The sequence below is a fragment of the Pogona vitticeps genome, chromosome 3 (assembly GCF_051106095.1).
Source record: "Pogona vitticeps strain Pit_001003342236 chromosome 3, PviZW2.1, whole genome shotgun sequence".
NCBI classification, from domain to species: domain Eukaryota; kingdom Metazoa; phylum Chordata; class Lepidosauria; order Squamata; family Agamidae; genus Pogona; species Pogona vitticeps.
The window spans coordinates 96,663,966-96,691,546 of NC_135785.1; the positions used below are offsets into that span (position 1 = coordinate 96,663,966).

The following is a 27,581-nucleotide window of genomic DNA, read 5'->3' on the forward strand; positions in this document are numbered from 1 at the left end:
CAGAAATAATATTTCTTGACTCTCACTCGAGTTTTGTTGATTCTTACTAACCTGGCAAATCTAATTAATTTTGCAATCGGCATTTTGTTAAGCAGATGCCAGATTTGAACATATTTTTAGCTTAATGAACCTGCTCCAGCCAGACGAAATAGCTGTAATGAAAGCTCGGCTATTATCAAAGCTAGACTTCCAAGTGATCCATCCAAATTAGTAGCTTTATATTTTTTTAAGGATATCAAAGCATTTTCAAAGCACTACTGGGACAGTTCTTACTAAGATGAATAAAAATGGTACTGAAAGTTCAGTGTATCTGACTGAAATAAAGAAATTCACATGGGGTTGAAAATGACCTTGTTTCATGAGCTTCTCTGCCCCATTCTGCTTTGAAGACTTTAAGTGTCTGCTTTAAAATATTTGGGTTGGGGAGTTGTCATTTAGCTTTACAAGCTTTACAAACACCTCAGCCCTGTGAAGTAATGTAACAAAGTAACTTTTTCAAGCCCTAATCCAGACAGCAACAAGTATTTTCAGAGCTGATTGATTTTAATGGGACAGAATGGTACTCTCTCGCACTGAATTCAACGGAGTTTAAGCATCCTTCATTTCGTCTTCCTTGTATATATAGCTGTGAGTGAAATACTAAAGTTGAAAGAAGTGAGGAGTCTTTTTCTGTGTCAGATACCATTCCACATTTATGTTATTTATTTTATGAAGAATATTTGAACCCAGTTTGCTAATGATGCAAAACAGGAAAGGATGGCAAGAAGAAAGAAAAACAAAGCTCAAAGTGACCTCAATAAATTAGAGTAATAGGCTGGGAACTCAAAAGTGGACATATGTAAGGGATCACACAAAGCTAATGCATACACTAAAATGGGGAATTAGGTCTGTAAAGCAGCTAGAAGCTATAATGGATCAGAAGCTGAACAAAAGAGCACCATGGTGCTGCAAAAATAAAGGAGGGGTGATGCCATCTCACAGTGAACTGACCTGAATTTTATGTTTCACAATGATGATGATGGTGGTGGTGGTGATGATGATGATGATGATGTGGTGCTGTCAAGTCAATTCTGACTTCCCAGGGTCTTCTAGGTAAGAAATACACAGAAGTAGTACACCATTTCATTCTTGGGGGGGGGGAGTCTTGGGGCCGTGCAACTTGCCCAAAGCAACACAGGCTGGCTTTTCTCCCAGAGGGCACAATGGAGAATCAAACTCTCCACCTCTGACTCAACACTGAGCATTGGACAGGCATTTCCATTCTGATCACATGTTAATGAAATGAGTGTTCAGAAAAGGGTGAAAACAATGGATAAGGGAGAAACCACTGGATACCAATCTGGGTGAGTCACCAGCAAGGTGTTGGAATGCCTGAGGTTGGTACTGAGAAAGTGAAAAATTAAGAACATTGTTCTGATCACTATGTCCTGCCATTGCCCCACTAAGAGGCTTCGGGCAGTGTAGGATTAATCGTTGTTGTTTTTCCTTTCAAAGTGTCTTGTGTGCCACAAACCAGGCAGCATGTTCTGTCTTGTGGCCATAATACTGCATTCTAAGCACTAAGACACACAAAAGCTGCAGTTCTTGCTTCACAGCTAGGCTTTATTTCGACGGCCATGTTGGTACCATCATAGCATGAGGTCAGATGGCCTTCTCACTGAGGTACTTGGTGGGCTTTTTCTCGCGAAATGTATCATCCTGGGCAGTTCTCCAAATCTTTCCATACAATCATTTCTCAATGGAATTTCCTGCTACCTCAGCAACGTTTCATGGCTTCCCATGAAAATGAGAAGCCATGTATTGTTCGTTAGTTTTTCAGCTGTTTTTTGTGGAAGAAACTGCCAACTTCTGTACAGCTTAAAGCCCTTTCATGGGAATCTAGTACAGGAAAGCTACTGTTCCATACAGGAATTGTAGTAATTCTGCAGAGATTGATGTTTCCTCTGGGAGAAAGGATTTTTATAATGATAAAGAAATTCCACATGATTTTTCAGGTGGGAAAAAAATCTCATGCAGCAAAATATTGCTGCAAGAAGGAAAGAAGAATATGTTTCTCACTAAGAGCAAGGGGCTGCAAAATTCATACTCCTAGTTTTAGCCTCCTTGGTTAGAGATTTTTTTAAAATTATTTTGACAGTAATGTTTGGGCCTAATGAGAGGTTCTGATCTTATGGGCCACCAGTGGTCTACAGGAGATAAACATATGCTGGTCTTTCACAACTATGTTGTTGTCTGCTTTATTTCCTGGGCAAATTTGAAGGAGCATGGGTGGCTTTTGCAGCCTTGATTGTGCTAGCAGAGGAATCAGTCAAGAAATGCAAAAATACAGTGTAGAGAGTTTGGGGTTTTTATCTGGCTCATCCGAACATTGCATAGAGCCACGAGGAGCTATTTAAAGGTGACAAAGTTCATCTATGGTGTCTCAATTCTATTTGTTGAGGCATTGATTCATATGAATATGAATTAATAAATGAGTGATTTTTGAATGAATTTGCTGATTCGTTTTTTAATTCATGCCCATCTCTAGTCATTTTCTGTTAAACAAAGATTTGCAACCTTTCCCCACCATCATATCTCTTCTCTCTTGAATCCAAAAGAAGCTACACCACCCAAGAAGGACACTCCCGTCATCAGCTTATACCTCTAAGGGTGACAATAATTAAGTTGTTTTTTAAAAGTCTCTCCAAATTTAGTGCCGCTTTAGCTAAATGATTCAGCACTACCTCTGGGAATCTTCAGCAGCCATCTTTGCTTCCAGTCTGTTGAGTGTGCAGCCTTCCCATAGCAACTGCTGGGACTCTACCCACAGAAACTCATCTTCTTCCAGTGTTGTGGCTTTAAAAAAATCAGACACAGTGAATGAAAGTTAGTTAGAAAGCAGGAGATCAGTGATGGAGAGAAGACACCCCTTCTCTCCCTCTCCTTCCCTTAACATTTCCCTCTGCTGTCCAGTGAATAAGCCTTATCCCTTATTTAAATTAAATTCAAATGGAATATGTCTTAAAGGTCTGGGGTGGGTGCAGACAAAGAGGCAAGCCAATGAAACAAAAGAGGGAGGAATATCTTGCCTGGGCTCAGATACTATTTCACTCCTGGCTGGGGAATGAGTGAAACTGCATAAAGGGGGCAGGGAAGAAGGTGGTAACAGGGTTAATGGGTAATAGGAGACATACATGAGAAATGTTGCTAATTTCAGCTTTACGTGTGGATAATCGACACACCAATTCCTGTGGTAAATAAACATTTGCATGTAAACAATATCAGCAAATACAACAGGTTCAAGCTGCATAGGAACTGTGCATAAACTTGGGATATATGTATCTTTCTGCCTGATCCTGGTATGAAACTTGTCTGGTTCAATAATACATATTGGGCGGGGGAGCTATTCTCCCATTTTACACAAACTGATGCCATTGTCACAGCATCTAACATCTGTCATGGCCAGTTTTCTATTGATTCCTTTTCACTTCCTATTTCAAACAGTTATCTACCAGAAACCATTTTATAACAGGCTTTTTGAATGGGCAGAAACCTGAAGAAAGAAAGAGAAAAAGAGAATTGTTCGATGGACAGATCTATATCTGAATTGAGAGTATTATAGTGCCAGCACACCTGAGAGAAAGAGACAGTGCTTCCTCGTTTTATTGCATTTTACTAAATGAAGAAAAACATTTGAAGCACAATCCAACAAGAAGTTCCACATCAGTCTCTCTGAGTTGTGCAAAAGCACTTAACATCACTTCATGGATCTAGCGTTTAGCTAGATCAGTTGATAATGTACATATAGATAGATACAGACCTACAGAAATGCTATATTCTGGAACACAATACTGTATTTGGTAAACCAGACGAAAAGAAAGCTTCCTGATGAGATGTACCCGAAGAGTAGAGCTATCCAGAAACCATTTCAGACAGAATGCTTAGTTCCAACACAGAATGGCATATGATGTCTCACGTCACTAAACAAATGTAACTGTAAATGCAAATGAGAATTTTATGGCATGATCTAGACCGGAGATGTGTGCTGCCTTTGGGGAAGAAGTGTCAAAATGGAGTGAGGTTGTGATATTTGTTCTTTATTGGCGCAGATAGAGGGTGATTCAAGAACCCACAGCCATGCTCAGCTCGGTTAGAACACCGCTAGAAATAATGGAAATTTGTTCCAGTGTTTTGGGGCTTTTAAATGCTAATATTTGAACAAAAAAAATACTTGGTGCCAGTTGCTATAGCAAAAGAAGGAAGTACCAGAGTACTTGAAATATGGCATTGTCTCCAATTACTGAGCTTTGTTACACACCTAGGAATGGCAAGGATTGAACCTTGCTTCTTTGACTGACAGTATTCTACAATTGTCTTGCCACCACCATTTTCTGTTTTCTTTTAATTATAAGGTTTGCGGCTGGGTTCTATTTGAAGAACTATTTTTCTCTTGTTGTAGGTGTCTGTGTCACTCCAGTTCTGGCTCATCTCCACCTGTTGCCCATGGTGTCCCAGATCAGGTTCAAGGTTTTGACACTCACATACAAAGCCCTCCACGGCATGTTGCTTGTCTGAGCATCACTCTTTAATATCATCTGCCCGACCCACAAGATCATCCCAGTTGAGGCTCCTCCTGGTGGCCACCCCAAGGGAGGCCCATAAATCCTCAACACGACCTACAGCCTTCTTTGTGGTGGCTCCAACTTTATGGAACCAGCTTCCGGAGGAGCTCCAACTAGCCCCCCCATGGGCTTTCGGGAAGCAAGTAAAGACATTGCTTTTCAGGGAGGCTTTCCACACCAACCCCAGCTGACCACCTTCTCCCCTTTTTTCTTTCCCCTCTCTTCTTCCCTCTCCTCTTTTCCTCCATCTACTCTGGGATTTGTCAGTGCTATCTGTGTTTTTTAAGGGTTATTGCTGTTTGCTGTTAGACATCCTTCAGTCTCAAGAGACTATGGTAATGTGCTCTGAATAGAGGACTTGGAACAGAGCCTAGTGTGGCTGAGAAGGCAAACTTGAGAGTGACAATCCCTTCCACACTGAAGACAAATACAATCTATCCCCTGTCCAGCTCCCTGATTTTCTGGTTTAAGGACTGCCTCTTTGCCTTGGCCTGCTGGACAAGTGTCTCTTCAAAATGGGAAAGGCCATGATGCACCACCTGCCTCCAGGCTAAACAAAGTTTCCCATCTGCTCAGGTCCATTCCTAAGGCCTTCAGATCCCACTTGCAAATATCCTTGTATCGCAGCTGTGGGCTCCCTCTGGGGCGATTTCCCTGCACTAATTCTCCATACAGGAGATCTTTTGGAATCCGACCATCAGCCATTCTCATGACATGCCCGAGCCAACGTAGATGTCACTGTTTCAGTAATGTATACAGTGGTGCCTCAACTTACGAACTGAATCCGTTCCAGAAGATGGGATGTAACTCGAATTGGTCGTAAGTCAAAGCACCATTTCCCATAGGAATGCACTGAAACCCCATTAATCCATTCCAGCTGGGAAAAAACCCCAAAAAACAAAACAACACTGCAAGCCCCATTGGAACACGCTGGGGCCAAATAAAAAAATCACCAAAACCCCCACAAAACAAAGCAAAAAGCGTGCTGCTTATATACCGCCCCATAGCGCTTCAAGCACTTTCTGGGCGGTTTACAAGTTAATTATGCAGGCAACACATTGCCCCCCCAGCGAGCTGTGTACTCATTTTACTGACCTCGACGGCTGCAAAAAACACACACACACACAAAGTATGTACTCACTCAGAAGCAGAAACCAAGGCAGTCTGAAGCCTCCCTGCAAACGCACACTCTCTAACCGTTGGGGCAAAAGAGCTACAAAGCAGCAGCCTCTTCGCCACCGACAGTTAGCACTTTGAATTCCCTGCTTTTTTCCCTGCCTTTATTCCAGTCGGAACTCGAAACTCCAGTCGCAAGTTCAAGCAAAATCGTGCGGCCGGAGCTGGTCGTAACACAAAATGGTTGTAAGTAGGGACCTTCATAAGTCGAGGCACCACTGTACATGCTACAAATTCCAGCTCGTTCTAGGACTACAGTACTCTGTTTGGAACTTTGTCCTGCCAGGTGATATCAAAAATGCATCGGAGACAACGCATATGGAACATGTTCAACTTCCTCTCCTGCTGTGCACAGAGGGTCCAGGACCCCCTGCAGTACAGAAGTGTACTCAGAACACAGGCTCTATAGACCTGGATCTTGGTATATGCTGTCAGCTTCTTGTTAAGCCATACTCTCTTTGTGCGTCTAGAGAACATGTACCTGCTTTGCCAATGCATTTGTCCAGCTTGAGAAGAAGGAAAACTCCGATTTCAAACCTCCACTGCCTTGTGGCTATATCCACTGATAAAAAAGTATTCAGGAGTTAACCTCAAGGCAAAATCCAGAGCTGGGGTCCTAGAGGCAGCTCGTGCCATTCTGGCAACTCCTGTGGTGTCACTGGAACCAGTTGTACTGGCTCTTGTGTTTGCATTGGTCTATTTCAGTGACGTGGAGTGGGAGGATTTGCTGCTTGGGTAACAGCCTATCCTCCATATTATTTTACCCAGGCTTCGTGCTCTGCAGAGGACACTCCAGCTTTACATATAGCATTGAAATAACAAGAATAACAAGAAGTATCAGTTACTGGTTATAAGTCTTTGCTCGATTGGTGTAGAGCATGATGACAGGGGCTACTTCCAATGGTGGGAGAGGTCATTGCACCTCACTAGGTAGCTGCCACCCACTTTAAGCTGGGCAGCCCCCAGCCAGTAAGGTTTAGGGTGAAAGCCGACAAACAGATAGATAATCCTCCAACAATCATAAGAAAACTTCTGCCCTAAAGTTGGGCACCTGGAATGTTCAGAGAATGACCCCTGGCTTTTCTGACGAACTGCAGGAAATAGATGATGCATGCAAGACAGCTGTCATCGACATGGCTTATTGCTATTCGTTCTAATATTTCTTTTTTATTTTTGTTTTCTATTTTACAAGTTGTAACCTGCCCAGAGTAATGCTGTGACACTAATGGGAGCGGGATACAAATTGAAGGAAGGAAGGAAGGAAGGAAGGAAGGAAGGAAGGAAGGAAGGAAGGAAGGAAGGAAGGAAGGAAGGAAGGAAGGAAGGAACCGACCGACCGACCGACCGACCAAATAAATAAATAAATAAATAAATAACTAAATAAATAAATAAATAAATAAACAAACAAACAAACAAACAAACAAACAAACAAACAAATAAATAAATAAATAAATATTCAACTACAAATTGGATCAGATGGGATTCACTCACCCCAATCTAGACAGTCTTAGTGATACTAGAAAACAAAACCATTTGAGAAGCTAATGAAAGCTAGATACAGTATTTCATTGACGTAATCGTATACAAACAAGCTATCTCAAAACAGAAACAACTAGTTAATGTATTGAAGCTACATTTATACTAATGCAACAAAATTATTTCCTGTAATTTTATTTTCAAAAGCTACTTTTAAATGACACTCAAAGAAAAACTGGAGGCATTTTGACTGGGCATTTTGAAATGCTGTGGTATTATTTTATCAGCTCTTCCTGCCAAGGGGGAGCATTGTTTGTTTGGTCTTTCTTATTTTAATTAAATGTTTTCAAGATGCTGACAGGATGGGTCGATGAACTGAAGCCCTAAGGGCTGGAGTTCAAAAATGAGACAGCCTGTCTAGCCTTGAGCAAGCTGCACAGTCCCCAGATCACCTCCAGAAGAAGGGAATGGGAAACTACTTCTAAGTACTCTGTATCCTGAAATCCTTGGAAAGCTTTATCATGTGTTGGAATTGACAGTACATAATTATAACAGCACAAAATGGAAACTTGCCGTGTGTGTGTGTGTGTGTGTGTGTGTGTGTGTGTGTGTGTGTGTCTTTGTGTGTGTGTGTCTGTGTCTGTGTCTGTGTGTGTGTGTCACTGGTAAAACCTCTACTTGACTATCTCAAATATCTTGAAATCCTGACTGGATTCCATCAAGTCATGTGTAACTTGATGGAATATAACAACAATAACAGTTTAAAAGGGAGCACACATATGTTGTATCATGTTTTCAGTAGAAGGACCTCTGCAAATAAGCAATTGGCATGATAGTTTTCACTGTTAGAAAGTTTTTATGAAGGTTACATTCTAGATGAATAAAGAAGTAAAGGCCAGCAAAAATAGTGAGCCCTAAAATCATTAAAAGCCAAACTATTTCTGTTTTTGAATGAGTAGACAGAGTATTGGAAAAAGATCAGGATGTAGGGTTGTTACCATACTCTACTAGATATATCTGCCATGTGGTTATCTCACACAATGCAAACTTTCATCCCATTACATATAGCACAGGAGAAGAATTCTGACTGTGAATGCAGTGGGAACAAAAGGTTTAATCCCCCTTCTGCCCATGCCATTGCTTTGATCCAACTTGTTGCCTTTCACAGGAGAAGCAACTGTGGATGCTGACTGTGGAACAAATGTCTCATCTGCTTGGAAGACAGAGTAGGGAGTCTGGAGTCAAGGTGGTTGAAGGGAGGTCTTAGCGGATCGCGCAGGGGACAGAGGGAAGGAAATCTCAAAGAAATGGTGAGTAGAGAAAAATAAAGCACATTCAAGGGAAGGACAAAGATGTCCTTGTGAAGACTTTCCGCAATCCTTCAAGTCACAACTGTCATGGATTACATCACGAGCTAATGATATTCCATTCATTTCAAAAGGCTGAAAATATACAGTATATCCACAATTCTGCCATGTATTGTGATTATTGTTATATCTTGAATTATGTTCTAATAATTTTTTGTGGTTTTAGTCAGCTTCTTCTTTTTTCAATAACCGATGAGCCACCTTGAGTCCCTTAACTGGGAGAAATTTGGTGGTTTACAAATGATAATAATAAATCAAGAATAAATAATAGCCACTTCAACTGAAAAGGGAATTAAAAGGAGAGCAGCCAGATACAACTGAGCAATGAGCAGAAAATCCACCAAATGATATGTCCTACCTCTGTCCCTGTAAAAGGGCCCAGCCTCCAGCATGAAAAACATATTCACAGGGAAATAGTTACTATGAGTGCTGAGTCACAGGAGACTTGTAATCTGCAAAAGAAGTCATTGTTTATTGCTTAATTAGTGGTAGCTGTTCCTTTTTTACTTTCAGCATCATTTCTGAAGACGTCTACCTGCATTAAAAAGAAAGATGAAGACGATGAGTCAAAGCTAGCTAACATTTTCCATGTTGCAGGGCTTGTAGCAGCATGCCACAACTTCACAGCCCTACTCTACCTCCGGGCTTTTAAATGCTCTCTTATCCCCTTTTGGTGCCCTAGATGTTAAATGGAGATGATCCCTGACATATACTATAAACTGGTCAACTAAAACTGCCCATCTGTAAAATTCCTTCTCCATCTGCAATTCCACTGCACTAAAGGCTTTATGTAATGGCTTGTCCAAGCTATAAACACTTTGAAATGGCCAAGTAATCCACATTCATTCAGCATGAGCCTTTTTTTCTTTTTCTTTTTTTGAGCCTGGAGGTTAATGCTAGTGCTGGCACTTTAGTATAGGTGACAGATAGTAGTCTCCTGTGGAAAATATTGCATTCAAATGGTTGTGTGCTTTATTTTTATCCTCTTCTACAGTTTCTTCCCTGTTCTTATTGGATGGAAGACTGAATATTGTTTTATTTGCATCCACAGCATTTACATTGCCGTATATTTCACAGAAGGACAAATTCTAGTGTTGGTCTGCCCTTATTTACATATAACCCCCATTATTTTTTTAAACAGAGGTAATGCACTTGAGTTTATAGGTAACTTAACTAAATTAAGTTACCTGGGTTACCTGAGTTTTCTAACGCACTGACTCTCCACTCTCAAAAATATATTTTTTAAATTAAAGGGACATATAAGCAAATGATATAACTTGTGGAAGTAACAAAAGGTGGCTTGCCAGAAAAAGTATTGGTACAGCCATGCACAAAGGACACCACTCTAATTGTTGCACGATGAATCTCAAAACAACGACAAAAGTAGAAGCCTCCCAGTGGGCAGGATTTCATGTGGAGATAGCACAGAGGGAGACAAAAAGATTCAACAATGACCATATGTCATCTGACTACACACACACACACACAAAAAAAACCCCAATAAGGAAGAACTGGGAAACATTTTGCTAGTGTGACCATGGCCTAAAGTTGGGAAATGTTATGTCAATTTATTTTCCCCATAACCTAAGAGGGTGTGGTAGGAGGGGACCCTGTCATTGAAATACCTATAGATATAAAGATATATCCATAATTTGACATCAAATCTAGGGATTCTTAGCAGCAACCTTTATCCCCATCAATCCTTATGATGACAGATTACAGATTTGGAGTCTACTGGAGGATCACAATTTTGGCATCCCATCTGTCTCTAGCATGACAAATGTGCAAGGCATAACATGCATTCAGACAGGCCAAAATTCATAGTCCATGTATTACAGTGGTGCCCCGCATGACGACGATAATCTGTTCTATCAAAATCGCTGTACAGCAAAATCGTCGTCATGCGAAAGAAACAACCCCATTGGAATGCATTGAAAACTGGTTAATGCATTCCAATGGGGAAATACCTCATCGTCCAGCAAAGATCGCCCATAGAGAACTGCCAATCAGCTGTTTAAAATTGCTGTTTTGCGAAGCTTCTGTCTGGAAAACAGCCATTTTGCAAAGGGAAGCCAGCCATTTTGCGAAGGGAAGCCATTTTGCGGAGCCGGAAAAAACATCATTTTGTGAACAAACAATTCATGAAGCAGGGACATAATCAACATAAAGCGAAAAAAACCATAGGAACCATCGTTTTGCGATCGCTATAGCGATAGCAAAAAAGTCATCGTTAAGCGATTTCATCGTCATGTGGGGTCATCGTAATGCGGGGCACCACTGTATGTGTAAAGCACTTTTAAATATAAATGGAAATAATAAATGCCAGCTTTTATCCATGTGATTCACAACTCATTATGTATTTTATTATATAAATTGTGCTAGAAACCAATTTATAGCCCTCATGTACCACATTAAGAAAATAGGATGAAACCACACTGAAAATGTACTATAGTTGTTTGCAGTGAATGTGTAATCCAGATCATGATTTTCATGTTTTATTATGATAAAATGGGACACAGACATTATCACCTGATAAGAGTTGAAACAGAATTTTACAGGCAAGGTTATTTTTACACTAACTAAACCTGCCATCTCTCTTTCTCTTTTCTAATAATACAGTATTGTGATTTGTTGGTGGAGACGAGAGGGAAAACATCTGAAAGCAGCAGGCATAAGGATGACTGCTGTACAAAGCTGGTCAACGGCTTACTCAGTAATGCAGTTTATTTTAAGAAGACGCTGTCATTTCAAGCAGATCAGTCATACAAATAAGGCTGTGCCTCAAGTCCAAAGTCGTTGGTGCCACACCTGTTACAAAGCTCCTAAGAGACTGCCCCGAGAGTGGCAGGAGATATCTATTGAAATAAACAGACCCAGCATCAGCACCTTGGCCAGCTGAACATGATAGGTCTCAACAAGGGCAAACCCTACTTGCTAGAGCTCCTTTCTTCATTGAGAGCACCTGCTTCAGATATTCCTTCCCCCCAACACTTTAAAATTATTATCCTTAAAAATGGTGCTCATTCGCAAGTCGTTATGTGTAGCATCAATGGAACAGATGGAACTCTTCATTGTTTCTTTGTTCCTAATAGCATTATCATTTAAATAAGTTTTTTTAAAAAAAAACTCATATGTTCAGGTTATTTGTTTCCTTTTTTTCCAAGTTGGCAAATAGTTACTCTTTGTTCGTTTTTACGCTTTAATATATAAGGAACACAGAAGCAGTTGTAAAGCGCAGAATGGTAGTGGGACGGAGAGTGAGAGAGGAAAGAGCAACACCCGTTGTGTGCTTTAAGAAGGGTGAGGCAACTGGTGCTGAAATTTAGGAGGTACAGACTTTTGCTGCTGGAAAGATGTAAACCTGCGCACTGCTGTTTACTGCTAGAAGGACATGAACCCATCCATTTTGAGCACATATGCTGCCTTTTAACAGTTCTGCCCTGGGCAGAAGGAAACTCAACACAGACAGGTTCAACATGGAACCAATACAGCTGCCACACACCCAGACAGAAGTTGCTAGTTATGGTTCTGGCATCATGGCCATCTTGAGAAGCGCGATAATTAATCAATAGTCTACAGTGACCTCATTGTACCACTGCTTAGGATTCTCCTGATGGCAAAAAATCAAATTGGAATCTGTTCTCACTTGAGATGGGGATGAATATAAAAATGAATCGCTGTTTTTGATGAATATAGCCGATTTGTCATATATTTGTCGATCTGTATTCATCAAATTTTAAGTCCCGACAAATACGATTTGACAAATATTTTCTTGGTTTTATTCGTCAAACTGTTGATTTGTCTATATTTGTTACCCTTTTTGGGGCCTCTCTATGCCATCTCTGAGCTTGGTGGTGCCAATCAGAAGCTCTGGCCAATCAGGAGATCCTGGACTGGCATGTCAAGCAGCCAATAGCACTGCTGAAAGGGCTATGAGGGTGTACCTTTTACAAAGGCTTTATAAGCTTTTCTCCTGCAACCATTTCCCACTTCTGTTCTGATTCTCTCGAGAATGAGAACAGTTGCAGTTGCTGGTGCCATTCTTGTGGCTGTGCTTTCATTTATGTAGCAGCAAAGCAAACACTTCTTATTTATTTTATTTCATTTATCCCAGAACTTTACTGGGAATTTGGGGAGGGATTTCTTTAGCAGATTTCAGTTAGCTTAGGCTACTTCTTTTCTGGAGGCTTATGACACAAAGGCCTATGACCAATTTCTTGAGGTAGTGAAAAGCTCAGCCTAATTGTTCATACCCAAAGGATGCAGAACCAATTGCCTCCAAGGTCTAACATCAGAAGTAGTCAGCCAAATGAATATTCATTTTACACTATTTGAATGAAATCCTTTGAGCAGAGACATTATTCTGGATGGGCAGGAATTAATTTCTCCAGTCTCAGAAATGAAAAGAAATAATTGGGTAAAACTCATAGAAGAAATAAGCACGTCGTGGAACAGTCAAAAGGCCTTGCGATTATTAAACTCTCTTAAAAAAGACCGCCAAGGCCTCACTCATGCACACATTCCAGCCAATCAAATAGCTCATCAGCTCCTCATTAATGGCAGATCTCAAAATCACAGTAGGAAACCAGAACTTGAAACAAACAACTGCAGACCAATGACCTTACAATTGGAAAATGTTATTTATAGCTACAAATATGGCAAGGCAGCAGGCCTGGATGACATCTGTGGAGAACAGAGAGAATATTTTCATACAGTAACAAAAAGTGTCCCCGCCACTCCCCTGACCACTGTCTTAACTCTCTCTGAAGATCCCCAAACCTTTGTCAAAGACATGTCTTAAAACCTGGTACAGAACTCACAAACCAAACATTTCAGGATTATCTCACTTTCACCTTTACAAAGTACAGAAAAGAATTATTTTTCACCATCTAATGGAGGATTTGGACCTGGGAAGGCTGACTTTAGACCTAGGAAGAACTGTACAGCATAAATTCTACATCTAATGCAAGATATTGAGGACAGCTTTGAAACTCGGAAGATCACAGGGATAGGTTTCATTGACCTCTCAGCCACCCATGACATCATTCATCATCAAGTACTACTTCAAAAATTCTATAATCTAACCAAAGATTGAAAAGCTAACTAAAGAAATAGTAACCTTTTTTGCAGAATTGCAGATCATTAACTTTCAAGAACAATGCAGCTGATTTTTATTGTTGTCGTTAATTTTCAAGGACAATGCACCCAAAAGAGTGGCCTGCTCGAGGGTAGTGGACTTGCTCTTATTTTGTTCAACATCTACACCAACAACCAACCACTTCCTTAAGGCACTAAAAGATTTATTTATGCTGATAATCTCACACTTGCTCCTCAATCAGACAGCTTTTAGATGGTAGAACATCTTCTAAAAGATACATTAAAATAAATCAATCTACACAAAACCATACTAAGACTCAGATATGTATCTTACCTCTGAGAAACAGTAGGCATCTCAAGAACTTCAGGTGACCTGGAAGGGTGTTCAAATAGATAATGGAGTCACCACCAAATACCTAAGGGTTAATTTGGATTGTACAATGACTTATAAGTGGCACTGCCAAATCACAAAAGGCCTCTGTGAGGATCAATGTTCTTTGAAGGCTTTGGGGTACACAACTACAAGCACTAAGAAATACAACCTTGGCCCTTTGCAACTCTGCAAGTAAATGCGACAGCGCAGTGTGCTACAGTTCAGCCCATGCAAAACAGATAAACAAGGCATTCAGTACTATGTCTCCCTCTCAATGTTCTTGTTGCTGTACTTGTTGCTACTGCAATTCGTGGGTAAGAGTTTAAATTCAGCCATTTTAATGATGACAGAATTTGAAAAAGGGGGGAGCGATAGGGGGAGATAATGATACTGTATTTTAACAGAGTTATTACTATCAATTGTATCAATAAACTTGAGAATCTCTCTTATGTACAATTAAAAGAAAAAAGAAAAAGCTGTAGAGTTGTTTGGATGCCTGAAACCAACCTCTATGAATAAAATCAATTGCTGAGCAGGCTTTGCACTCACTAATGTATGAAAAAAAGGTAGCAGCTAACAGTAAAAGACTGAAAGCATGTACATCGAATGCATGTGCACTTTTTGGCTGCTATCCCACCCTCCTAGATTAAAATCAAGGAAAAGTTTGTTCAGAACATCTGTGACTCTCAGAAAAAAACCTGTAGAATGGCAGGACTATAATGTGAGAAGAAAAAAAAATCTCTTAATATGGATCGAACCCCAGGGAATATAACCCCCTGCCAAATGGAGAACTGGGTTACAGTACTTGGATGTAGCTTAATATTTTTATTTATTTATTTATTTTCTTTATATCCCGCCTATCTAGTCAATTAAGACCACTCTAGGTGGCTTACAAGAAAATATAACAATATAATTAAAAACAATTTTATATAAGGGGAAAAACTTTGGACAAGATGGGACAGACACTAGGAAAAGGAGATGGGGGGGAAATCAGGAATTGGCTGAGGGGAAGGCCTGCCGAAACATCAGTGTTTTTAGTTGTTTTTTAGGCTACAGATTGGAGTTGGCAGAACCAAGGTGAACTGAAGAAAAGGAGGTTTTTGCACTGACACAGTTCAGAGCCCAGAGAAGAACAGGCAACCTCCCACCTATGTCAGTGTCCTCTGTGCTCCTCATCATGTACTATGGAAGAATTGTTTGCTGCTCTTCATGTTGCCTGAACAAAATTGTCTGGCATATCTGTTAATTGCACTGTGGTGCTTTTGGCATGAAGAAAGATGAAAAAAAGCAACCCTTTTCTGAGACATCAGGGCTGGCACCTAAAGTTGGGTGTGGTGCAGTGGGTCATGGTGATGTCCCAAAGGCTGGCCTTGTGATGTCAAAGATGTTGGACTGAAACATGTCAGGATGGTTTGTGAGTCAGCTGGTTGTGGCAATGGGCTCATAGGGAATTTGGGTAAATGAGCGCACAATCTGGGTAAAATCAAGCTAATAAGAAAATATGGCAACCCAGAGCAAGGATGGGGGGGGGGGGACTGATGCCAGTGCAGACAGCAAAATGTATGCAGAAGTTGTAGTGGTTGCCATGATTTCCCCTCAGTTTTGTTTCATGTATAATCTTACCTATGGCATGAAATGACATGTGAGGAGATTTTTCCAGGTCATATGCTGCAGCTGAGTGTGGAAAGCTCACCACCAGCACTTGCAATTTATTTTTCAGACCAAGCTGCCAAGGCTTGTGCAACACCAAGACTGATGAATCACAACCCTGACACTCCATTGCCTCCCTTAAACTCAAGTTCATCCACCCGCAATATCTATCCCTAATTCCCTCCTCTGACTTCTGAGGGCAACAGTGCTTGAAAGCAGAATACACTTTCAAACACCTTCAAACTGCACCAGAGATCTTTGGCATCCATTGAGAACAGATAAAAAGGCACCCAAAGTTTAAAGCCATCTCATGCCCAACAATCCAGCCTCCCCTCCCCACACCAAGCACCACTCTGCCTCTTTCTCTAGACACCAGCAGCGAGTTGAGATCTGAGCCTCCATCCTGAGACCCAGCAAGCCCATTACTGAGTCACAGAATGTTAGGAATCCATCTTCCCATATAGAAATGGTGTGTCACAGCAGACCTTTGCCTATTTTATTCTTTGTTCTCTCATCTAAGAATGAAAGGCTTCAAAGGTTTTCTCTTCAATGAGTGATATTCCAAGAGTTCTTGTGAATTGTGTGCATTTCAGGACTTGCAAGAGTTGATGTTTTTGCTTTTGTTTTTGGCCAAGGATTAGCAAGCCTTTGTTACATGTTTAATTCTAAGCATGCTGACTTGGAAGTTAATACCGTTAAAATCAATAGAGTCTACAGTACATCAGCATGTTAAAGTGCAATCCAGCGCATTTCTCTTTGCACAACTGAACCTGTACCCAAAGTTCACAAACAGAAAAAAAAACCCTCATCTCCTGTGCAAGATCAAGGTGTTGTCTTCTCATGTTTCTGCGGTATATGGAACATATATTGTACTTTGTGCATAGCTCATGTGAAACATAGATGTATTTTTCAATTTATGAAGCTAAAGGTGCAGAGGGAAACACACATAGAGAGACAGGGAGATGGAGAGAAAACACACAAATGCAAACTACTTTTATCATGCAACAATGAAACGTACAAAAAGCACTCTCAACATTGCATAGTTTCGCCCTGAAGCTGACCCCATCCCCATCTTTCTATGACAAAGTATTTGTTTTTCATTGGCCCATTTACCAGACACATCTGTATTTAAATCCCTACCAGTCATCTGCCACTAACCTATACCTTTGCTCTGCTTGTAGAAGCAAACACCATGCATTATTTAACCCAGAGTACGTGAAATCTTAGAAACTAGTTGCTTTTATTTGGCAAAAGCTTTGTGGGCTATGATACATATACCTTCATACCAAGCAAAGCTTGGCATCGTTCTTTAAGATGCCACAAAGTTCTGCTTGTTTTTGCTGCAACAGACTGACACGGCTATCTCCCTGCTCAATATATTTTCATAGTATATGCACTTCTGCTACCAAAATATAGACACTTCTTGGGGGGGAGGGGAGTCAGTCATATGAATAGTTCTTACTTACTGTTGATCTGTGTGATTTGCAAGTCTCTTTAATACAGTTAAAGCCTTGGGCCAAGTTCTGGTATAAGTTTTGGTCAATGACATCATGTTGCTATAGTGAAACAGCAGACATCATAATGTTTAAGACAGAGAGAGAGAGATGTCATGATGCCAGTACTATTCTGGGGCATAGGAGCATTTTTTTTCCCTAAAGGCCCATGGGCAAAAGGAAAGATTAATGCTATTTCAGTCACCCAGGGAAGAACTTGGTGATGGAAATCCTGTTGCTTTAATTTATACCCCACAAGGCTGATGACATAACAAACCATGACCGGTTTTTTAGAAATTAAACATTTTCAATCCTCTTCCTTCCCAAAGGTACTGTGTCTTGGTTGGGAGTCCTTTCGTCATAGGGAAACAACTGGAGAATGTGGGAAAGGGGAGAGAAGGCTTTAATTACCAAACATTCTCATCTTTGATAAATTCTTCTTACTGGTGGTGATTTTTGTCAATTAAAAACTCCCTCCAATTGTGGTCCCCCAGTAGGTTCCCCACCATGAAAGGGATCCCAATGGAGGCTCAGGACTGTTGGGGAGATAAATCTGTTTGTTTTAATTTCTGAAAAACTGCCATAGCTGACAACATAATCAGCATTCTGTGGCATAAATTAAAGCAACAGGATTCCAGCCACTGTATTTTTTTTAAGCCAAAAAGAGGCATCTCTAGAAATCATATATTTTCTGGTGCCTCAGATCATGAATCAGTCTCATTAAGTAGCATGTTCCATTGATCAGGGTCTTACATAAAGAGTCTTTCTCAGGACTGGTACTTAAAGTCCTATTTAGTTATAGATGGTGGGGGTTTGGCTAAGGTATTTTGCATGCCAGTTATGTATTCATCAACTGAGTTACAGCCTCATCTGAGAGATGTATGAAAAATGTACTGCTTGGACCACAAAATCTCTCAGGGAAGGGATGAACAACCACAGTCTCCAGATGTTTGTGGTCTACTCAGCCATAGTCAACATAGCGATGGCATTATGGAAGCTGAAAATCGTGAGATCTAAGAGTCACATTTGCCCACTCTTGTCTTTGAGGAACACACTTTTCTGTGTACAGTATCTCAGCCCAGTCTCTCTTACACACTGGCAGAATTGCAAACAAGAGTTCACAGCTGTGTGCTTTCATAACGCAAACCATTTTACACCACAGTTCAGTAGCTACTAATGAGCAAGAGCTTTTGAGGGTATGTTTTATTTATGACTGTAGCCTAGGTATCACAAATTAAATGAAAATATATGTTAGCGCAGTTTTAACAAATCTCTGTTCCTTGTCTCTCTGAAAAATAACTGACGTTCATTGTTTTTCTGTTTTTCTTTTGTTCTTTTATTATTTTTAAGAATGCAAAACTAGCCTTTTACAAAAGAAACACAACTAGAAATGCATTGGAGAGTTTGAACCTCAATTCAGTTATCTACTACAAATTGGCTGTAATTTTGTAACTAAACTCTGCCTATATTTTTTGTCCTGCAAAAAGAAACAATTTTTATTTCTATTACCGTATTTACTGATGAGAAATTTTTCAGCCAACTGTTTGAAAATGACTACATAAAGCATATTGGTTGTGTCTCTAGAGATATAGTTCTGAACTCCCACTTATCTCTTCTTAGTTTCATTGCTTTCTTGATGTGCATTTAAACCTGCCCCTGAGTTAGGTTACTGTCAGTAGTGTTATCTGTACTTTCTGAATAGCTGTTGTGATATTCGCAGACTACATTGATCAGGAACTGTCTGGGCTTGAACATTGTTACATTAAGACAGATAATGGTTGTAATGGAGAATAGATCTTTTTGCCTTAGACATTTCTGTACTTTTCCACTGGTGCTTGTTCACAAGGGAGAACTTTGAAAGTTTGCCCATAAGGCAAAAAAATAAAGAATTTCTGGAAGCAATCTGGAGATGGATATCTATTTATTAAAAAAAATCAATTCCAATTACAGGCTCATTTATTAGTAAAGCAAAGTATAATCCTCATGCCAGAAGCCAGGGAAAACTCATGAAAACAACATGCAGTAATTACTGTATAACATCTGTGTACATCCTGTCCCCCTGTTAAACGTAGGCATTAACTACAGTATTAGGAACATATTTACAGGAGTGAATAGTCAACCTAGTATAAGCTAACTTCCTAGGTTGATGTCTTCTTCCACTTCCCTAGTATCTGAAAGAAAGGAGAAGTACAGCTGTGTATGTTCAACATGCTGATAGCCCTGCACTCCAGACCTCTTGATTACTTCCTCCAAGAGCTTCTTAAAAGCATTAATAAGTGTTAAAAACCAGATGGAACCATGCAAAGCCAGGTATCAAAATCAAATCAAACCAAACAAGATTTACCTCCAGTCACATCATGGCCAAGTAGTCCAGAAAGGAACCATGCCCAGCAGTACTCAAAAGAACCTGGAAAACTCAAAGGAAGCAATTTGCCCTCTCTGTTGCCTGGTACAGTTTGCTGATGAAGGTAGCAGCAGCATCCTCTGTAAAACCAGACCAAAAATCAGATTTAAAAATACAGTCTTATTCAAGAGAAACTTAGAGCCAAAATGCCCATATTTGTTTAAGAACATTGTCAAGAAACATAGATTTCTATCTGCCCTATCACCTAAGAATCTGTCCTTGCCACCTTGGAGAAGTCGAAGACATCACTCACTACCTTTTGAGATGTCCATATTACCACTCCCCTAGATCAAGGTTTTTGGCAAGTTCTCTGACTTCCATCCAAGACAGACCTAATCTCGCCCAGGTCTGTTGGCTCCTGGCTGACATTAACGCCAATACCACCTTAAACGTGGCAAACTTTGCCTTGGCTGCAATTAACATTCGAGCTCGCTTGTTCCCTGTACATTTGTCTCTTTGATTCCTACTTACGCCTTATTGTATTTTCTTTTTTAATTAACTATCTCACCTGCTGCTTATTATTTTATTTTAACGTATTTTAATGACTTATAGTTGATAAATAAACACTTCCTATCTGACAAAGGGGATTCATTGTGGCTACTGCAGTAACAGCTAGGAGACAGCTAGGACTGTAATTGGCAATCGGATTCATTTCCATGAGCTGAATGAGAAAGCAATTTTTAATGCTTTCTCTAAGACTTTCTAGAAATAATTTGTGCAGTTTGTGCACATTTACGGAAATATGTACAATTGCACATTCCCAGAAACTGTACATTTCAAGAAAAGTGCAACAATTAAACCTATGATAATTTTTGCGTCATGCATGGATGATTAAAAATGGAAGCACTGGATGAGTTGTTTGATCATTTATGAATAATTTGCCTATTATTTTGTGGGGGTTTTTTGCGTATGTGTTCAAGTTCAAGAAGCTACACACATTTTGTGCTATTCTACACAACAATGAGAAAAAAGTTTTGTTGTTCCAGGCTTACATGGGACACAGGAACTTGGGTGTGTGTGTGTTGATGTGGTTTGCCAAGACATTTTATCATATCTAAACAACCTGTCTCAATGAAAAAATAAGATATTAATGACCATTCTTCATGTCACAAACGTCTAATGACATCATCAACCACACTGGGTTTTTAGAAATATAAAAATCCCAATTCTCTCATGGAAGTCCCAAGTTCCCAAGGAATCCTTTTTATTGTGGGAAAGCCTTTGGGAGCTGCAAGACAGAGGAGAGTCCTTACCTTCTAAATCAGTGGTCCTTAACCTTGGGTAACCCAGGTGTTCTTGGACTGCAATTCCCAGATGCCTTCACCACCAGCTATGCTGGTTGAGGGCTTCTGGGATTTGCAGTCCAAGAACGCCTGGGTTACCGAAGGTTAAGAACCACTGTTCTAAATATCACCACCTCCAGAATGATGTTGGAAATTAACACCCATCCTGCAGCCCCCAACAACTTCCCCATAATGGAAGGCATTCCATGGGAGCATTAGAATCTTCAGATGGGGAATCAGATGGGGAAATCGGAAATATTTTTATTTGTGAAAAATCTCTGCAGCTAAAGATGCCTCAGTTTTATGTGGCATAGCAGTACAAACGGGATTTCAGTCTGAGTGTCCCAGTCACTCCACTGGGCCAATCCACCTCTGACTGACTTAATGTGTCAAGATGAACATGTATTGAACAAGCATGTGGTAGACCTTCAAGGATGCCGTTTGTGTCCTCAATATGAACAATCTGAAAAGTATCTATATGAACTTAATATGGAGAAATGGCAGGAAGATCCAGTGAAATATTGTACATAATTGATTTTATGTACAAACTACTTTGACAACTAGTCACAGCAAGTCACTGAGGGCTCCTCAGATCTCTGCATGTAATGAAATCACTACACAAAATGGCAACGCTAAATACTAGATGGATCCAACCTGTGTGGAAATTCAGCCTCATTGTCACAGAGCAGTCCCTCAAATGAGCTACAGCCTGTGGTTAGACATCTTGCTTGCTCTAAACAGCAGGAAAACTATTGTCTTATTTTGTACTCTTAAAAAAAGACTTGGGAGCCAGAATGGCTCTAAAATCACTCTTCCGGACAGCATTTGCATTTAGTTTTTAGAATCCCTACTCTGAGCAAAAGGAGCAGGATATGCATGTCTCCCTTGGCAGCTGGTTGCTAAAAGAGAGGAATAGGAGCTTAGCTATGAGTGCTGCCATGGGATACTTGACAGCAGCGTGGAGCATGGGGTTCAGTGAGGCTTGTGGACAATTTTAAAAATGGCAGACTACCGGCAAACGAAATTGGATTGTTCAAAATGTAAGGGACAATGATCAATGTGCTGGACAGTCTAATAAGGTTTCCAAGCTCTGACTTTCCCCAGGTGACTTGAAGGAGTCAAATATAACTGGATGGAACAATACATCATGCCAACATCTGACACAGATTTGTCAAACTTGTGTGTGTGTTTAGTCGTTTAGTCGTGTCCGACTCTTCGTGACCCCATGGACCAGAGCACGCCAGGCCCTCCTGTCTTCTACTGCCTCCCGGAGTTGTGTCAGGTTCATGTTGGTTGCTTCGCAGACACTGTCCAGCCATCTCATCCTTGGTCGTCCCCTTCTCCTCTTGCCATCACACCTTCCTAACATCAAGGTTTTTTCCAAGGACTCTTTTCTTCTCATGAGATGGCCAAAGTACTGGAGCCTCAGCTTCAGGATCTGTCCTTCAAGTGAGCATTCAGGGTTGATTTCCTTTAGAACTGATAGGTTTGTTCTCCTTGCAGTCCAGGGGATTCTCAAGAGCCTCCTCCAGCACCACAATTCAAAGGCATCAGTTCTTCGGCGGTCTGCTTTCTTTATGGTCCAGCTCTCACTTCCATACATCACGACAGGAAAAACCATAGCTTTGACTATTCGGACTTTTGTTGGCAAGGTGATGTCTCTGCTTTTCAAGATGCTGTCAAGATTTGTCATCACTTTCCTCCCAAGAAGAAGGCGCCTTTTAATTTCAGGGCTGCTGTCTCCATCTGAAGTAATCATGGAGCCCAGGAAGATAAAATTTGACACTGCCTCCATATCTTCCCCTTCTATTTCCCAGGAGGTGATGGGACCAGTGGCCATGATCTTAGTTTTTTTGATGTTGAGTTTCAGACCGTTTTTTGCACTCTCCTCTTTCACTCTCATTACAAGGTTCTTTAATTCCTCCTCACTTTCTGCCATCAGAGTGGTATCATCTGCATATCGGAGGTTGTTGATATTTCTTCCGGCAATCTTAATTCCGGCTTGGGCTTCTTCCAGTCCAGCCTTCCGCATGATGTATTCTGCATATAAGTTAAATAAGCTGGGGGACAATATACAGCCTTGCCGTACTCCTTTCCCAATTTTGAACCACTCAGTTGTTCCATGACCAGTTCTAACTGTTGCTTCCTGTCCCACATATAGGTTTCTCAGGAGACAGATAAAGTGGTCAGGCACTCCCATTTCTTTAAGAACTTGCCATAGTTTGCTGTGGTCCACACAGTCAAAGGCTTTCGCATAGTCAATGAAGCAGAAGTAGATATTTTTCTGGAACTCTCTGGCTTTCTCCATAATCCAGTGCAAGTTAGCAATTTGGTCTCGAGTTCCTCTGCCTCTTCGGAATCCAGCTTGTACTTCTGGGAGTTCTCGGTCCACATACTGCTGAAGCCTACCTTGGAGGATTTTGAGCATAACCTTGCTAGCGTGCGAAATGAGTGCAATTGTACGGTAGTTGGAGCATTCTTTGGCACTGCCTTTCTTTGGGATTGGGACGTAGACTGATCTTTTCCAATCCTCTGGCCACTGTTGAGTTTTCCAAACTTGCTGGCATATTGAATGTAGCACCTTAACAGCATCATCTTTCAAGATTTTAAATAGTTCAACTGGAATGCCATCACCTCCACTGGCCTTGTTGTTAGCCAGGCTTTCTAAGGCCCACTTGACTTCGCTCTCCAGGATGTCTGGCTCAAGGTCAGCAACTACATTGTCTGGGTTGTCCAGGATATCCAAATCTTTCTGATATAATTCCTCTGTGTATTCTTGCCACCTCTTCTTGACGTCTTCTGCTTCTGTTAGGTCCCTCCCATTTTTGTCTTTTATCATGTTCATCTTTGTCAAACTTACCCAATCTGAAACCATATCTTTATCCTATGCCCTTAATAGTCACATGGCAATAAAGATCATGACATGCACCTTCTTTCCATCTACCCATTTAGAAGCATAAGAACAATACTTGGCTTCTTCTAAATAATAATTATGCAATTCATCCATATACTGTATTTTGGAAATAAAAACCTTAAGGTATGTGTTTCAGGAACGTAACTACAGCCTATCAAAGCTGCCATGCTGCAAGAGAAATTAACCAAGGTATGAGCTGTTTTTCTGACCAGTTATAAAAAGTCTGCAATTTGGAAGCCCCCAGAAGCCTATTAATATTGTGTTACTTATACAAAAAGTGTCACACTCCCTTTGGGTGGGTTTTTCTTTTTTAAAATACCTTAGTAATGACCATAATTATTCAAAGCTGTTCCACAAAATGTGGAATTAGGTTTCAAATCTTTTCAGGGTGTAAAATAAAATAGCAATTAAACTTTATTCTGCTCTTTGAAACGTCAGGAGTTAAGGCATGTGGAAATTCCTGCCAAAAACACAAGGTCAGAAGTGCATTATGAGTCATAAAGTCCTTTAATGGGAGTTCCTTTTTTGTCCATAAATTCCTTGATTATCTTCTGAGAAGGGGAAATGAATTAAAGAACACTCCTAATAGCTGTCCAGCAGCAGGTTTTTATACCAAAATACAGGGAGAACATGCACAGGTTCAACCAATATGATTATTGCCAAAAGTAATGCTTTTATACTATCCTCTGGCACTATCCTCTCTGCGCATCTATCCTGCATGTAGCTGTTGTTGGTTTAGTAGACACTGGAGCCCTATACATATCAATGTTATAATTAAGGTTGATAACAAGTTTCCATGTAATGTTTCCCATAGAAACAAATGTTAGGAACTGAAGGGGCTTTTCTCCCAATTATAGCAACATTTTTATTGTGGCTATTATTCACTGATGCTGCCTCTCAATCCTACTATCACTCAGTCTGCCTCATAGTTGTGCCACTTTCTAAGACTCTGTACCTTTTATTGAAGTAGGAAATGTGAAATAGTTATTTTGGGGTCAACAGTGTAGTTTTTTCCCATCCCATCACTTAGGTAGGACTAGTTTTACTGGAATATGTCTGACCCTGGAATGTGTTTCGGGGGATGGGTGGGATTTGATCAGCACACCAATGTCATAGAGTGGACAGTTTATGAGTTACATCTTGTAGTATTCAGGAACTATCTCTCCATTGATAGCTTCCTTTCTTTTGTGAGTTGGGAGGTTTTCCTCAAAACTCTTTAGGAGAAATTGGTCTGCTTTGAACTAGGTTGGCCATATGTCCTCCTTTAAAGAGAACGGTCTTCCGTTTGAAAAGCTGTCCTCTTTTTTTGTAATGCATGTCCTCTTTTTTTTTTGATGACACGTAACTGGCCACTCTTTTCCCTAAGTAGGTTTCCCTGGCCAAGCAGGGAAAGTAGAGGCTTTGACTGGTAGATGCATCTAATCAAATAAATAAATAACATGATTCAGGGGGTGGTTGTTTTGTAAGAAAAGACATAAACCACACACATTGAGACTGATGGATATAGGAAGGATATAGCATGGCATGTCAGTTTGAAGTTCAGATATGAAAAAAGTCACAGGAGCAGAGAATCTGAAAAAACTGTTGAGACCGTTCCTCTGAAAAAATGTATTGGCCAGATATTTCACAAAAACTCCAGTGAGAACTGTTTATTTGCTTTCTATACATATCCATCTTCAGTAAGCTGCAGAAAATACAAGGCATAGGCCTTTTAGAGAGGCTGTATCTGGTTTATTTGTTTGATTTATATTCAATCTTCATCTCAATGCTGTGGCCCAAGGTAATTGCTTAGTCACAATTTTGTGCAGTATCATAAGCAGTAGCATATTTCCCCTTAAATTATACTAATAATGTTGCGACAAGAAAGATTTTATTAAAAATGCAAGAGGTCATACCTTTATTATTCTATTATTAAGGAAAAAACAGCAAGCTTTCGTGAACAAAGTCCACTTGTTCAGGCAAGCCATGCACCGATTTTTCAGAAATATTATTATAAAAGAGAATCCAAAAAAAATTCATGGCAGACGTCTGCCAGACATGCTTCTTAAGATTAGTTCAAATGCTGGCTGCAAACCTCCTGGGGGGAGTGTGATGCCAAATTTCACCCCTGGTAAAATTGGCTGGAAATTTCCACTCACTGTTTGAGAATGGTTTATGTATTTTCTCTGAGGCAGAGAAATTTCTCCATAGAAATATTATAGGTCTTTAACTTACCATGACACCAATGTGGCCATCCTCCCGTCCACGACTACTCCAGCCAGGAACACTTAGTAAGTAAGGGAATGCCACTCCAAGCCCTTTAGTCTATGCCAGTATTTAAGACAGGCGAAATCACTTCTGGAAACTATTGAGGAAAGATGCTGCTCAACCCTGAGCTGAAGGAGACCCTGGAAACCATCCCAGTATCTGCTTCTTAAATTTATTCTGCAGAACCTCAAGATTGGACTTGACTCCCTCCCCCCTTATTTCTGCCCAGAAAGCATGTGAGCCAAAAATTTAGCAGTGAAAGCCTTAAGAGCAGGATTTATTAGCTCTAGCAGAAACAAATATTTTAAGAAGCCCAATAGAACTGACATTGAATAAAGTAATGGCATTTAGGGGCTGCCTCCATGAAGGTTCCTCATTAAAATGCAGGCCGACATAGTTAAATGAATTCACTTGTTCAAGAGCATGTCCATCAAGTGGCCAATTATACTTAGAGGCTCTCTTCCCAAAAGCCATAATCTTAGTTTTTGAATAATTGATGGCTAAATGCTCATCTTTACAAAACTGCCCAAATCTGGTTAACATTCGAGGCCAGTTTTATTCAGAGATAGCAAAACCAATTGATCAGCATAAAGCAAAATCAAGATTTGCCATTGTCAACAGCTGGAAGAAAAAAAAGGAAGGGGGAGCCATTTCAGGGATCAGATCATTAATATAAAGACTAAATAGAAAAGGCACGAGAATGCAGCCGTGTTTTACCACCTTGGCTGATACGAATTTGTTGAGATAAAGCATCTTGTAAGACAGTTCTCACCTGCTATATGAGGGTTCTTAGTAATTTTACTGATCAAATTATACACGATGAAGGCCTGTTCTATTGTGCTTATGCTCTTTCTAAAACCTGCTTATTCCTCAGAGATGATACATTTGTTACTATCCCATTTACACGGTTTATTCAAAAGATATCATACATAAAATTTGGAGGCCACATCAAGAAGAGTAATAGGTCTATAGTGATAGGGATGTGATTGATCACAACGGCACTGGTTCACCAACTTGGCGGGAGATTACCTGTGCAATTGAATTTCTCTGTTAGTCCTTCTCGACATCTCAGCGGCCTTCGATACCGTCGACCATGGTATCCTCCTGGGGAGGCTCTCCGAGCTGGGAATTGGTGGCCTGGCGCTTGCCTGGCTCCGTTCCTTCTTGGAGGACCGTCCCCAGAGAGTACAGCTTGGGGAGAGTGTCTCGGCCCCGTGAAGCCTCAATTGTGGGGTTCCACAGGGGTCGATTATCTCCCCAATGCTGTTTAATATCTTTATGAGGCCGCTGGGTGGGGTCATCAGGGGATGTGGAGCGTTGTGTCATCAGTATGCGGATGACACCCAGCTCTACATCTCCTTTACTCCAACTGCAGGTGATGCCGTCCTGTCCCTCCAGCGCTGCCTGGGGACCGTACTGGAATGGATGCAGGAGAACGGGCTGAGGCTGAACCCGGACAAGACGGAGGTCTTGAGGGTGGGTGCCCCCACTGTTGGCAGC

General features: G+C 40.6%; 1 long non-coding RNA gene across 1 annotated transcript; it reads right to left on the bottom strand.

Annotated features, from left to right (window-relative positions):
- On the bottom strand, window positions 1–26,979 carry LOC140705487 (uncharacterized). Its single transcript, XR_012084880.2, has 3 exons — window positions 26,049–26,979; window positions 19,578–19,717; window positions 1–2,835 (listed from the first exon to the last, which is right to left on the bottom strand). It is a non-coding gene; the product is annotated as an uncharacterized LOC140705487 (long non-coding RNA).
- Between the last annotated feature and the right edge of the window lie 602 nt (window positions 26,980–27,581).